The following is a 13099-nucleotide window of genomic DNA, read 5'->3' on the forward strand; positions in this document are numbered from 1 at the left end:
TTAATCACTACCACGCTGCGGAGCGTCTGTCTAACGGAGGGTGCCTCGAGCCCTCCCTTGTTGACGAACCCTGGCGGATCGTGACAAAGAGTTATATAACAATCTTTTATAAGGTACCCGAAAATTGCGTTTTGTCGGAGAAGTAATGCGCGTTTTATCACGCGTTCTATAAATGTAGAAAACTGCTGTCACTTGTGACGAGAAAGATACCTTTGATGTAAAAGAAAGCTGGTGGTACATAAAAGCACAAACAGTTTTGTGCCATCACTTATTGAAGGATGGTAAGGGAGCAAAATAGACATTAGTTTAACAGTTTACGTGGTGCTGAGGGCGACAATTGCATATATGCAAAACGTAACAGGGGTTCACAACATCATGAAATGGGTGAAAGATAAAATTTCGGCAGCCTGTTAGCACATGCCTTCAAGGACATAGAACGGCACCCACGTGCGAAAACATATGGAAATGACAAACCGCAGTTCTTTGGGAGCACGGTAAGGAGATTACAATATTTATAATTTTTTTTTGTAGTGTATCTTCGCAGAAAGGAAGTGGTCCTGCTGAAAATTCCGACCCTGTGCACATATTTTTTGATCGCCTGAGCTGAATATGTGCACTCTGTGAGGCATCGGCTTGCTAACAGGAAGCCAGGTGTGCACATATTGTGACGTTCTAATGTGCAACAAAAGATGGATTGTTGAGTACTCGGATCGTTTGAACGAGAGGGTTGTGTGATCAATACCATTAAGTTTGCAATAAGCAAGCACGCTCAATCACTGCACGTCCTTCATGAATGCAAGAAAGCAATAAGAGCGTGGCGTAAATATCAACTTGAGCACGATAGCATCCAGTAGCGAAAGCCGTGTCGAATGTTGATAGTCCCCTGACAGACAATGAAAGGCGTGGGAGCCTTGGTGGCGTTGCTTGCAATTTGCCACATAGCATGTGTGCCGAAAGAAGAATTTCGCTGGTGTGGTGGAAAGTTAAGTGCGTAATTGTTTATATCTAAATACACGTTACCAAATTATTATTTAAAGCCGATTTTGTAGCATAAAATTTAATAAACAGGGTTGCATATTTATATATTGAGACATTTACAAATTATAAACCGTAGGTGTCATATTTTCAACGTCAGTTTTAAGATATTGCACTGAAAATCTAGAAATTTTAATAACCAGAGTGTCAGGTTTACTTCGCTTTAGCACATCAAAACATAGCAGTTTTGTAAATGCCTCTAATGGGAAGTATAAATCTCTAAATTTGACCAAATGCACACTGCACTGAAACAGACTACTAATATGTCAAAAGAATTTTGCAACAACACCGTGAACACTGCAACAATTACAAAAACCGCCAAGAAACCAATTAAAAATTCATTTGCCTTTAAAGACATGACATCTGATGTTTGGAGAATCGTGAAATCTTGTCGCAGTGCCGAGTTAGATAGCTATGAAATATGTTTAGCCCCCTGGCGGCACTCCCGAAAGCGCCAGTTTGCTGAAATTTGGCTATATTCTTAAAAAAAAAGAAATTCCTAATAAAATTTTGCACTATACATTCAGTAGCATTAAAAATAAATGAAAAGAATTATGTTTGCAAATGTGCTGCAGTTGAAGCCCAATAGCAGGATATGCCAAGTAAAAAAAAAAAAAAAACCAGTACAAGTATGATATTCGTTTACCACTCTAACAGAGTACTATGTCCTTTGAGATCGGGATACTAACTGCGATATATTGCCCATCACCAGAGCATACGCGGTTTGTGAAAATTATGTTGTGGTTAACAAACTTTTATTATACTTCCAAAGTACAATAAAATATAAATAAATAAGTAGGACAATAAAATATATGGACTTACAAAGTACATATACTAAAATTGGGTCGATACAGAGCAGATTCGCATGGCCCCTGCACAAGGATGGCACACAGAAACGTGAAGCGTTCCAGATGCACACAAAAAAAATGTGGTGGCATGGAGCAGAACACTGCGCTTCTAATCCGTAGGACATAATTTTGAATCCTCCTCAAGCCCATCACACATTCAAGGTTGGAGAGTCGCCTTGCCCCAGCCAAAAAAGAAATTGCCCAGAGGAAGTGCGGCTATACTAGCCCAGGTGCAGCAAAATTAAGAAGGCCCACTAAGCCAGTACAGACACTTTCTCATCAGAAAAGACCTCTGTTGGGCAGTCTTCGTCAACTGTAGCTCCCTCATTATTCCTGCAATTACTCATGGGCCTCAGTCTTCAGCGTCTGCGGAGCACCTGATAAAAGCGACGGTCAGTCCTGCGATGCGTCAGAGGGTGCTCAGAATCTCCGCATCCGGAGACCACCACTGTTAACTTAACATGTCAACATTTAGCCCGGAAGCGCTCTCGTGTTAGACTAGCTCAGCAAGGCTATTTGATGAATTATCAGGCATTGCGTGGGATATTATTGGCTTTAGTGAAGATACAATTAGTGAGGCTTATACTGGTATGACTAACAGCCACGTCCTTTCCTAGAGAAGTCTTGTAGATCAGAGAGAATACGGGGTGGAATTTGTCATCCATAACGACTTCGCGGGCAGCATGAATTCTACCGTATTAATAAGAGGGTAACAGTGGTCATAATAAAGCTGAACAGGAAGTGCAAAATAAAAGTAGTACAGGCCTACGCTGTACACGCGAGTGGTAATGATGATGAAGAAATAGAACTGCTTTATGAAGATGTTAAATCAGCAATGAGAAAGGTGCTAGTTCAGTATACTGTAGTCATCGGCGACTTCAATGCAAAAGTGGGGCAAAGCATGCTGTGCAATAAGGAATTGGCTATTATGGTATCAATTTTGGCGATACTACAGAAGAGATGTTGGTAACATTCGGGGAAAGAAATAGCCTCTGAATAATCTACACCTTCTCCAGGAAGCTCCCTAGCAGGAAGTTTACATGAAAACACCCAAAAGGAGAAAGTACAAAGTAAATATATTTCATACTCTCTGCCGGTACCATCATAGTGAGGATTTACAAATGTGAGATAGGCTAAAGTGCAATGAACAGCAATTAGTGAGGTGTAGGGTCTCTTTCAATTTGGAGAGAAATAGTAAAATCAGTCAAAAAGAGAGAGGTCAACCTGTACACAGTAAGGATGAAATCAGATTTATTCAGGCTGATACAAGCAAACAAAAATGCAGCTTTAGAAAAGGAAGATAAATATAACATAGACGTAATGAGTGAAACCGCAACTAGGCTGATTTAGGAAGCAGCAGTGGAAGTGGGAGGTAAGGCACCAAGGCAACCAGTAGGTACACTCCCCCCAGTAACATGGACCAAAATAATAAACGTCAAAGCCTCAAGGCGTCTAACTCAAGATATCCGATAGATTCGCTGAACTGTCAAAACTGATCAACAACAAGAAAATAAGGGATGTTGGAAATTGTAAAGCAGTGAAGATTGAGGAAGCAGTAAAAAACAGCCGCAGCAAGAAATCCCTTAGAAGCAAACGTTGCATAGGACAAGCCAATACGTATGCACTTCAACATAAGCGCGTTGACGTTACCTGCAATTTCAATGGTATAGTAAAGGGGACAAATTTTATACTGACATTTCAAAGTAACCAGATAAGCCAGGCTACCTGAATTCTAAATAGAATAAATACGATACAGGGGCTTCTTCTATGACGAGCGATGAGGTAAGGAAGGCCTTGCAAGGCATGAACCTGGAAAAAGAGGCAGGTTAAGATGGAATCACAGTTGACATTATCAAAGATGGAGATGTCATGCCTAAAATCTTGTGGCCCTTTATAATCATTGTCTTGCGACTTCAAGTGTACCAGGGAGCTGGAAAAATGGCAATATTATAGTAATCCTTGAGAAAGGAGAGGTTGAAGAATTCAAGAATTTAGGCCCGTTAGCTTGTTTTCAGTATTCTATAAAATAATGACGAAGATAATTTTGAATAGAACCAGTGCAGCACCTATTTTCCGTCAATCGAGACAACAGACTGGCTTCGGGAAGGGGTATTCTAAAATGGATCACCCACACGTCATCAAAGAAGTAATTTTGAAAGCTGCACCGTACAATAACCTGTTTATATGGCTTTCATAGAGTATGAAAACAATTTGATTTAGAACAGATACGAGCAGTCATAGAACCATTGCGTAATGAAGGAGTACAGGAGGCATACGCGGACATATTGGGAAATATCTACAAAGTTTCCACAGCTACGTTGCTTCTCCACATAAAAAGTAGAAAGTTAGCTATCAAGGAAGGAGTCTGGCAAGGAGACACAATCTCTCCAAAGGTAATGAGTACATTCTTAGAAGAAGTATTCAAACTATATTGCACTGTGAAGGAGTGACGATGAACGGTGAATATCTCAGCAGTCTTCGGTTTGCAAACGACATTGTCCTGTTCAGCAACACCGGGAACGAATTACAACAAATTAATGAAGAACTGAACGGAGAAAGTGTAAGTGTGGGGTTTAATATTATTATGCAGGAGACAAAGATAATGTTCAATAGCCCGACAACAGAAGAAAATTCATCATCGCCAGTCAGCCTCTAGAGACAGTACAGGAGTACGTTTATCTAGGTGAGTTACTCACAGAGTACCCTAATCATGATCAGAAAAATTACAGAAGAGCGAAAATGTATTGCAGAGCATGGGGTAGGCATTGCAAAATCCTGCCTAGGAGATTGGTACTGTAATTCAAAAATGAAAGACGCTAAATTATTGCATTCTACCGGCGCGAACATATGGGGAGAAACTTGGAGGTTATAAAGCAAGCTCCAGAACAGGCTAAAGACCACGCAAAGATCCATGAATGGAATAGTGTTAGGCGCAACATTTACAGACCTGAAGAGAGAGGTGTGGATAAGAAGGCAAACGCTGATAGCGAATGCGCTAGTTGATATTAAGAGGAAAAGTGAGGTGGACATGCTTTGTATTGATTAGGGTAGATAACCAGTGGACCACTAAAATTAAAGAATGGGTGACAAGGAAAGGGAAGCGCAGCAAGGGACGGATAAAAATTAGGTAAAATAATCAAACAGGATAATTTCCAGTCGCAACTTGGAATCAGCTAGTGCAAGACAGGTGTCATTGGAGATCGCAGAGAGGGGCCCTCATCCGGCAGTGGATATAAAGAAAGCTGGTGATGAAAAGTTATTGAAGAAATTGCGCTATTCATAACGCCGTCGCGTCCTTGTGCGAAAAATACAACTACAGTGGACGTGAAAGGCTTTCTTGCGTGCATAGTTCGTGGCCAACTGCAGTATTGAGGTTTGTGTTTCAAATGCAACTGCAGCGATACTACGAAGCGAAAGGCGAAATAAACGTACTAGTAAAAAAATTCGGCGTCATTCCCCTCTTTGAAGGTGGATGACCAGCGAAGCTGTGTATGTGGGCGCCTCAACGCCCAACTGTTCATTGACTTGCGTCAAACGCCGTATGCACATACATGGAAGGCGAGGTGCGACTCGTCGCTCCCCCGTGATGTTGAGCTCACAAGATGATCAGTCACCAGTACGTTACTCAGCCCTGTATTGTAAAACGTGGCATGACACCCTTTACTAACAAGTCCCGACCTGTACAGCAGACACGCACCTGACCGCACTCCGAGGGCACACGCTGCTTCACCGTAGCCAAGGCAATTGTGCAATGGTCGACGTCCCGCAGTGTCCTAACGATCGTGAGGTCACTCGAAAACCACAAGCGGCCATACACAGCACAGACCACCAAAAAAAAATAACTGGTTCCCGAATAACTTCCTCTAAAACCTGGTCGTTACTCCGGTGAAACGTGCCAAATTTGCGGGACCGGGGCCGCATGAAGGGTTCGCATTTCTTTCCGCCTCGCGTTAATAGCTGGCAGTACGCTCACGGGATCGTCACCACGGGAGAGCGGAAGGAAAGAAAAGGATATACGCAAGCACTTGGAAAGCACACAGAGGGCGGTGCGTAGGAAGACATGGCCGACGTGGATCAAATTGTAGTATCTGTTCTTCTCAGCCTAATATCTGATAGGGGTTGTATTTGGACCTAAAATATTAAACTTATTTTTGCAAATTGCCGGAATACTTCAAGTCTGCTTCACCTCCGTCACATGTGGGCATGGTATTGCACTGTCTTCGGGATATGCACACGTATGGGGAGGAATTCCCAAGCTTGCACAGCTCTTGCTGACGGACGTATTTTTCATATAAACCAAGCCATATGAAGCTTCGCTATAAATATTCACCGACGATTACGATAATCACTAATACCATATTTTAGCTCAGCTGTATACGTGGTATCATTTGGTCATTGATTCTCTGGCGCGGAAAATCTGACTCGCGTGGCACGTTGCAGATGGACCGAAGTGTCGCGCAAATACCTACCTAATTGGGAAATGGCGAGAGGCAGCGCGTAGGTCACGTATGTGTGGAATTCAAAGCAGCCGTCGCACACAAACATCCGCTCTTGCCGCGCTGTGTTTCCATGTTGACGCGCGCTACCCTAGCGCCATCTCGTCGCCGTCGTTGCCACAGAGCCCGTTTTTCCGCGGCATTATGGCTGTCGTTCCACGCTTTCGCAATACCCCTTCCTTCGCTTTCCTCCTCGCGCTCTATTCACTATCGCTGTCTTTGACCGCCCACTGCACTACGCAATCGCTCTTTCCTTCGCTGTGCTCGTTCGCTCGGTTACGAGGGATGCTGAGGCACGCCGACGCTCTATGCAGAAACATGCGCTTAAGAGCTGCGTTTCAATGCATAACTTCAACGTGGAACTGATGTATAGTTCAAGTCACCACGGGTTGAGTATCACAAAAAGAAAACATGTGGCGAAAAAAAAATAGTTGAGTATGGATTCTGAGGTCAAGAAGGACAATTTTCGTACGTCTCAATGAAACAGATGTATATTTAGAATCATTTCAAGTACCAAGAGATTGGCAGAAAATTAGCTGGACCCATTGAGGCCACGCAGGGTGAAGTCGAGAGCTTACTGCAACAACATATAGCTAGCTTGAAGTGTAGATAAAAGATGAAACCGATGGCTCCTATGGTATGAGGGCGCTAGCTAGCACCACAGGTGGGATGAGGCGCTAATGCTCGCGAACATCCTTTTCTACCTACGGGCCACAGCTCGCGTGTGGTTTAATACGCACGAAGAACTGACAAGTTGGGATGTCTGCAAGTAGAATATGCGCGAATTGTTTGGCCGATTGGTCGTGCTACAAATGACAGCCCGGCACGAACTCATGCCCAGATGTTAAACGTAAATATAATCGTTCGTTGCATATATCCAAGACGTGCAATCCTTGTGCCGCACCATTGACAAAGACATTCCAGAGGCGGACAAGGTTGGCCACGTGTTGAAAGGAACAGCTGACGATGCCTTCAACATACTCGTGTGTAAGCACTGCAGCATGGTTGACTCCATTATAACAGAATGTCGTTAATTTGAACAAGCATAAAGCAGGCGCATACGTCACCGCTTTGTCAGGCTCCCGAACACGGCTGCGACATCCTCATGCGACGATCCAGTGACGCCCCATGCGCTCACGACGCCTAAAAACCTAAGCAACATTGTTCACCAGAAGCTCGAAGCAATGGCTCCAGCCGCTTATCAAGCAGCTGCTCACTAGCATTTGGCGACAATATCCTTCATTCAAGCTGTCATCCGTTGAGAGTTTGCGAATATGGGCATTTCACAAACCACCTGTCACGCACCTCAGTCCATGTGCGCTTCCCGTCCTCAGACTGAACACCCCACCGCCCCAATTCGTGCTACTGCCGCTTCCACTACCCGCTTCACACCACGCTACCGAAACCCATCTGAGAGGAGGACACCAGACGATCGGCCAATCTGTTTTTCTTGCTCTCGCGTCGAAATTTCACGCCACTGCCGCAATCGTCGGTATTACCAACCAAGCTTCCCTGGCGACCACAGCCAGGATAGTGGCCCATCTTCTAGCACATTTTTTCTCGACGAACACCTTCCGGCCAGTGAACCTCACCGTCTACTTCACGCTCTGCACCAACGCACACTGATATTGCCGCTCCAGGACACTGGTCTAGCCGATCGTCCTCACATCAGAGTCGCCAGTCGCGCTCACCTCAACGCGGTCGCACTCCCTCCCACGCTTACTCTGGCCACCACCCGGGAATCTTGCCAGTGCAGCTCCCGGAGATGAGGCTGCATTGACGATAAGGACCGGAATACCTTTATTGAAGCCTACTTGAAGATGAAATTTGCTCGGTGTTCTTGTCGACGGCGTGAACGTTACTGCTCCCATTGGTAGTGGCGCCTACACATCTTTCATGAGTTTACGCTCCGACACCGCCTACGAAAAGTGCTGACACCTGCCGTCTCCCCTACAGCGCGAGTAGGTAAAGGCACCCAAACAGGAGTTCTTCGTATGTTCACTGCCCGCGTTACTGTTGCCTGCCACCACACTTCAGTTCTTTTCGCAGTTCTCGACGCTTGCCAACATCATGCTGTTCTTGGTATTGACTTCTTGACCGCCTTCTCTGCCCTCATAGATTGTTCTACTGGCATTTTAGGCTCACCGCCATTGTGCCCTGATGACGCCGAATCATGTTACACTCATCTAAGTTCAGTGGAGTTTCTACTACTACCTGCTCAGGCTGCCACTCACTTCTCTCGGTCCCCGTTTGCCCCTGTCCCTGATAGGGACTATTCGCTCACTCCTCTCACAGATCTGATGCCCTCGCGGAACATCACACTTCCTCACACAATAGTGGTTGTTGCCAACAGAACTCTACTTCCAGTCCTCAACTTTTTGACTCCGACTCATATTCTTCTTCAAGGATTCTCACTAGGCGAACTATCACCGGTGGAAAATGTAGAGTTTCCGTATTCGCTGCTGACGATGAGACGGTGGCCAAACCTGTGATACTGGTGCCAACAAAGGCACTTCTGCACAAAATTTTATCCGCGACCTCTTACCTTCCCAAAGTGAAGCGCTCCGTACTGTCCTATTCTCTTACCTTCATCTTTTTGATGTTCAAAACAGTGCACTAGGGCGTACACATGTCGTGGCCCACCGCATCGGCACTCGTGGCGCCAGCCGCCTTCACAAGCACCCTTACCGACTGTCTCACTTTGAGCGCCAGGTCATCCAAAAGGAGGTAGAGAAAATGCTTGACAAAGATGTGACAGAGCCTTCCTCTAACCCTTGAGCATCCCCTGTGGTGCTTGTGAAAAAGGAGGACAGCAGCTGGCAGTTTTGCATCGATTCGCCATCTCAATACGGTAACGAAGAAGTATGTGTATCCCCCCTCCCCTATAATTGATGATGCGCTCGACTGCCTCCATGGTGCCAGATATTTCTCATCGCTATGTCCGCGCTCTGAATACTGGCAAATTGCTGTCGAAGACCGTGACTGCGAGAAGACTGCTTTCATCACACCCGATGGCCCCTACATATTTAGGGTCATGCCTCTTGGGTTGTATAACGCACCTCCAACATTCGAACGCATGATGGACACTCCTCTACGCGGTCTTAAGGGTTCGACCTGTCTTTGTTACCTGGACGGCGTCATCGTTCTATCGCCCAGCTTTGAAGGCTACCTCCCTCGTCTGTCTGCCATTCTCGACAAAGTTGGATTTGCGAAGAGCACCACAATTTCTGGATGGATGAAATAGCCCTCTATCAGTTCTAGAGAGAACTAAAGACGCATTTTATTTTAAGAATCGGAATGTAGGGGCCCTATCCGAAAGTAATTCTCGGAGGGAGTATTTTTATACCACGACATGCGTAATCTAAATCACTTGGTCTGAAGGAATGTAAAATTCAATCGAGTAAAAAATGCCATTCCCACAACTAAGCTCCCTGGATTTCTCATTGCCAGTAGGGGTGAATTATCTGTAAACGCGATGTACCGTACTTCTTGTCGAGCTGTACACGCTTGCAATATAAATCGACAACCATTTTTTTGCCCATAGTAGTAAACTTGTTCTTTTCTAAAAAAGAAAGAAAACTATTTGTTAACATTTTCCAAGATCTACGATTAACTGTACTCACTAAGATGAGAATATGAGCTTGCAGCGTGCAACATAATAGTATATACTCTTCATATACGTATATTTGAATGTAATGAAGTAATATTTGGGTCGTACGCATAAACCAGCAACGCCAAACTTTTACAACAAATAGCCATAAATGCCGCGCACAATACATGTAGCGAATCGCAACGTGGTTTTTGTTTTATGGAGTACGAGCTCAGGAGAGAATTAAGATCTCGCTTTTCGCAAGGAAATGAAGGAGAGCAATGGATTAGCTTGATCATGTTGTTCTCAAGTTGTGCTGCTTACAAGCTACTACTACATAAGGCTTGAGCAGGAAAAATATTGGAAATTCTGGCAGGTGCAGTGTCGTTGCAGTTGTTTTCTTGCGAAATACGGCCGCTGCACTTGAAGCTGTATTTTATTCTGCTATGTGACACGTGTTGTTATTTGTCGTTGTACTTGCCAAAATGTGTTCTTTGCTCCTCACACAGAAGAGTTTTGTCAGCCGTCCTTCAACGAGCAGACTTTGTCAGTTGTGTACAAATACTCATCCTTCACTTGTGCAACACGTGTCACTTTCATTCGCATCCTATTTGCTTGAAGCGCGTGCGTATATTTGACTCATTGTCTCTTAGCATAATTTTAGCAAACAGCATCTGATCGGCGTCAAGTCTGGCTTGTTTCTTCTGCAAAATGTTTCTTCATCTGGAGCGTCGGGCAGCATCGAATTAACAGTATCACTCATTAGCCGAAGATTCGGCAGCGGAATCTGCGCGATACGCTCAATTATATGCTCCTCAAGGTGGTGCTCGCACGAAAAAAATGCGCGTGAAACGCTTTTTTAGCATGGCGACGGGCAAGCTGACGTTTTTTGGAAAGTTCTGTACCTCATTGCACCAAAATCAGTATATGTTAGCCCGTGGCTTGCATGTTTGTAGCCGAACTTCCGATTCGACGCAAAAGAAGTGGTGCTCCTCCGACAACTTTTCTTCTCTGCATGTTTCTCTATTCACACGTCACTTCTTAAACTTTCATGTAAATTACAGAACTCTAAGGACTATCGTGACTGCAGGCGCAGCACACCACGCCGTCAGCACATAAACAGACGACATAGATGACTGCTATGGGAAAAAAACTCATTGCTATAACAAGCATCAGACCGTTTGCACTCTCTCAACATATTTTAATCATTTTCTTTGGGATTTTAACTCTGAAGACCAGTTAGAATTACTACAACAGGGGGCGCAATTACAATAGACTCAGTAGCAGACTGCGCACGCTTCGTGAAAGGCCTGTTGCCGCAGCTGCCCTCCTGCTGCCCTGACGTGGAGAAGCACTGAGCTACGACGGTCGGCACAACTACCCATCAAGCCCCGGAAGCCTCCTCAAACACCATGCACTCTATTCCGCGTGAAAGAAGCGATGCATGAAAGTACCCCCTCACACTGAATACAGAGGTGTACAACATACACACGCAACATATACAAGCGCACGTGATCACGCCTGTCAGAGCCCATTTTCCCGGGAAGTAGAGTAAAGGCACCATTGTGTTGCGCAAAGCATTAGCAGAGCTGCTACAAGGCTATGTCGTATATTGAAAGCAGATTTATTAACTGCTCGTGTGACCATAAAGTGCCCACAATCGTTCGTATATGTCATTACGCACATTTCCAACATTGGCGATTGCGTCGATTGCACTTTGTGAAAGAAGTAGTTCGTGTAGATGGCGCTGACCTGAACGGGCTGTAGACACTTACAGCACTGCCTTGTCAGGCGATATCGGGCTGTAAGAACCAGCATCGTATTCACTTATTTTAATAGGTCCGCATTCTGTGATTGAATGATTTATTTGGATGTCACGGGCGCATCCGACGATAGCGCGGACTTAGAGCGCCACACGATCGCGTTCACGAGGGCTGAACTGTGCCTCCTAAAGAAAGGCTTGGACACCGGTTACAGTGAGTCGTGAGTCACTCCAACAGCGGGGTAGTTCTGGACGTTGCCCGTTAAGCCGCAGTTGATGGGCAACCACTAACTAGCACAATGTTGTGGGCCAGACTGCTTGACCCTGTGATCGTATATGCTGTCGATGTTTTGAAAGCAAGGACATTTTGCTTGAAGCAAGTGCAAGGAGAAAAAGCTGCCCGAGAGTCTGTAAAGGTGAAGCATCGATTTTCTGGCTGACTCATATTATCAGTGATAACAGCTCTCCGTCTACAGTGGTCGTAGTACACGTGGAATCAATGGACTTCTCTAACATACGTGTTTTAGCAGATTAACTCTAGCTGCATAATGTGGAAGGATTGGACCTAATTCTGATTTGTAGGTATGAACGTGGTGCCCACGTTCAGATGACAGTGAGATGTGCCTACGCAGGAAGTACCTGAACGTTAGCAGCAGGGTGTCTTTGTATTTTATACCTTTATTGTCGCATTAATCGTACAAGAACACTTCCATGGTGGCAAAAGACGCGCTAAGACAACCCGAATTTGAGGAAGGAGATCGTCCAAGGTGGAAATACCAGGAGATGCACGGCATGATCAGGTACTCGAGTGACATGTCTAGTAGTAGCTCTTGCATTAGAGGAATTAAAAGGCATCCGGTGTCGATCAACGCGCGTTACGTTGGATTGCTTCTTTTAAGTCACTGTCAGATGCCCAATGCATTCACTTACGAACCTTCTAAGATTTTCGTACTTGGTTGCGAGGGGATTTCTAGGGCGGGCTAAGCGTTGGGAATGCTTTTTCGGAAAGCGCTAGATTTAGGCGCAGTAGACACTCAAGAGATTGCCTGTTTTTTCTCCAGCAAAGCCGGCAAAGTATCTTTTTCAATTGAGCTTTCCTTTCGAGTGTTTTAGGTGTGGCGTTCACGCCTAGAGCCTGTCAGCAGAACCTCCCTAAAAATTGTTGCTTGTCGCAAAAGATACGAGTTTCACTGCAGCGTTTAGCGCATCCTATGCAGCATCACGCCTCATAGAGTCAATCTCAGGGCACTTCCCTGGCGACATTTCAAACACGCAAAGCGTGAGACGCTATTTATCATGTGAGTGCCACTCTTTAAGCAGAACGCACATGTTATGACATGAGGACCAAGTAAAACTGTCCTTCCCAAAA

The 13099-nt window shown here is 45.0% G+C and overlaps 1 non-coding gene and 1 pseudogene across 1 annotated transcript; both read left to right on the forward strand.

Annotated features, from left to right (window-relative positions):
- The first annotated feature begins 1849 nt into the window (after positions 1-1849).
- Positions 1850-1952, forward strand: LOC126524767 (U6 spliceosomal RNA). The gene has a single exon (XR_007598061.1). It is a non-coding gene; the product is annotated as a U6 spliceosomal RNA (small nuclear RNA).
- A 3989-nt stretch (positions 1953-5941) lies between these two features.
- Positions 5942-6123, forward strand: LOC126524778 (U2 spliceosomal RNA; annotated as a pseudogene).
- The last annotated feature ends 6976 nt before the right edge of the window (positions 6124-13099 follow it).

This window comes from Dermacentor andersoni, chromosome 3 (genome assembly GCF_023375885.2).
Source record: "Dermacentor andersoni chromosome 3, qqDerAnde1_hic_scaffold, whole genome shotgun sequence".
Lineage (NCBI taxonomy): Eukaryota > Metazoa > Arthropoda > Arachnida > Ixodida > Ixodidae > Dermacentor > Dermacentor andersoni.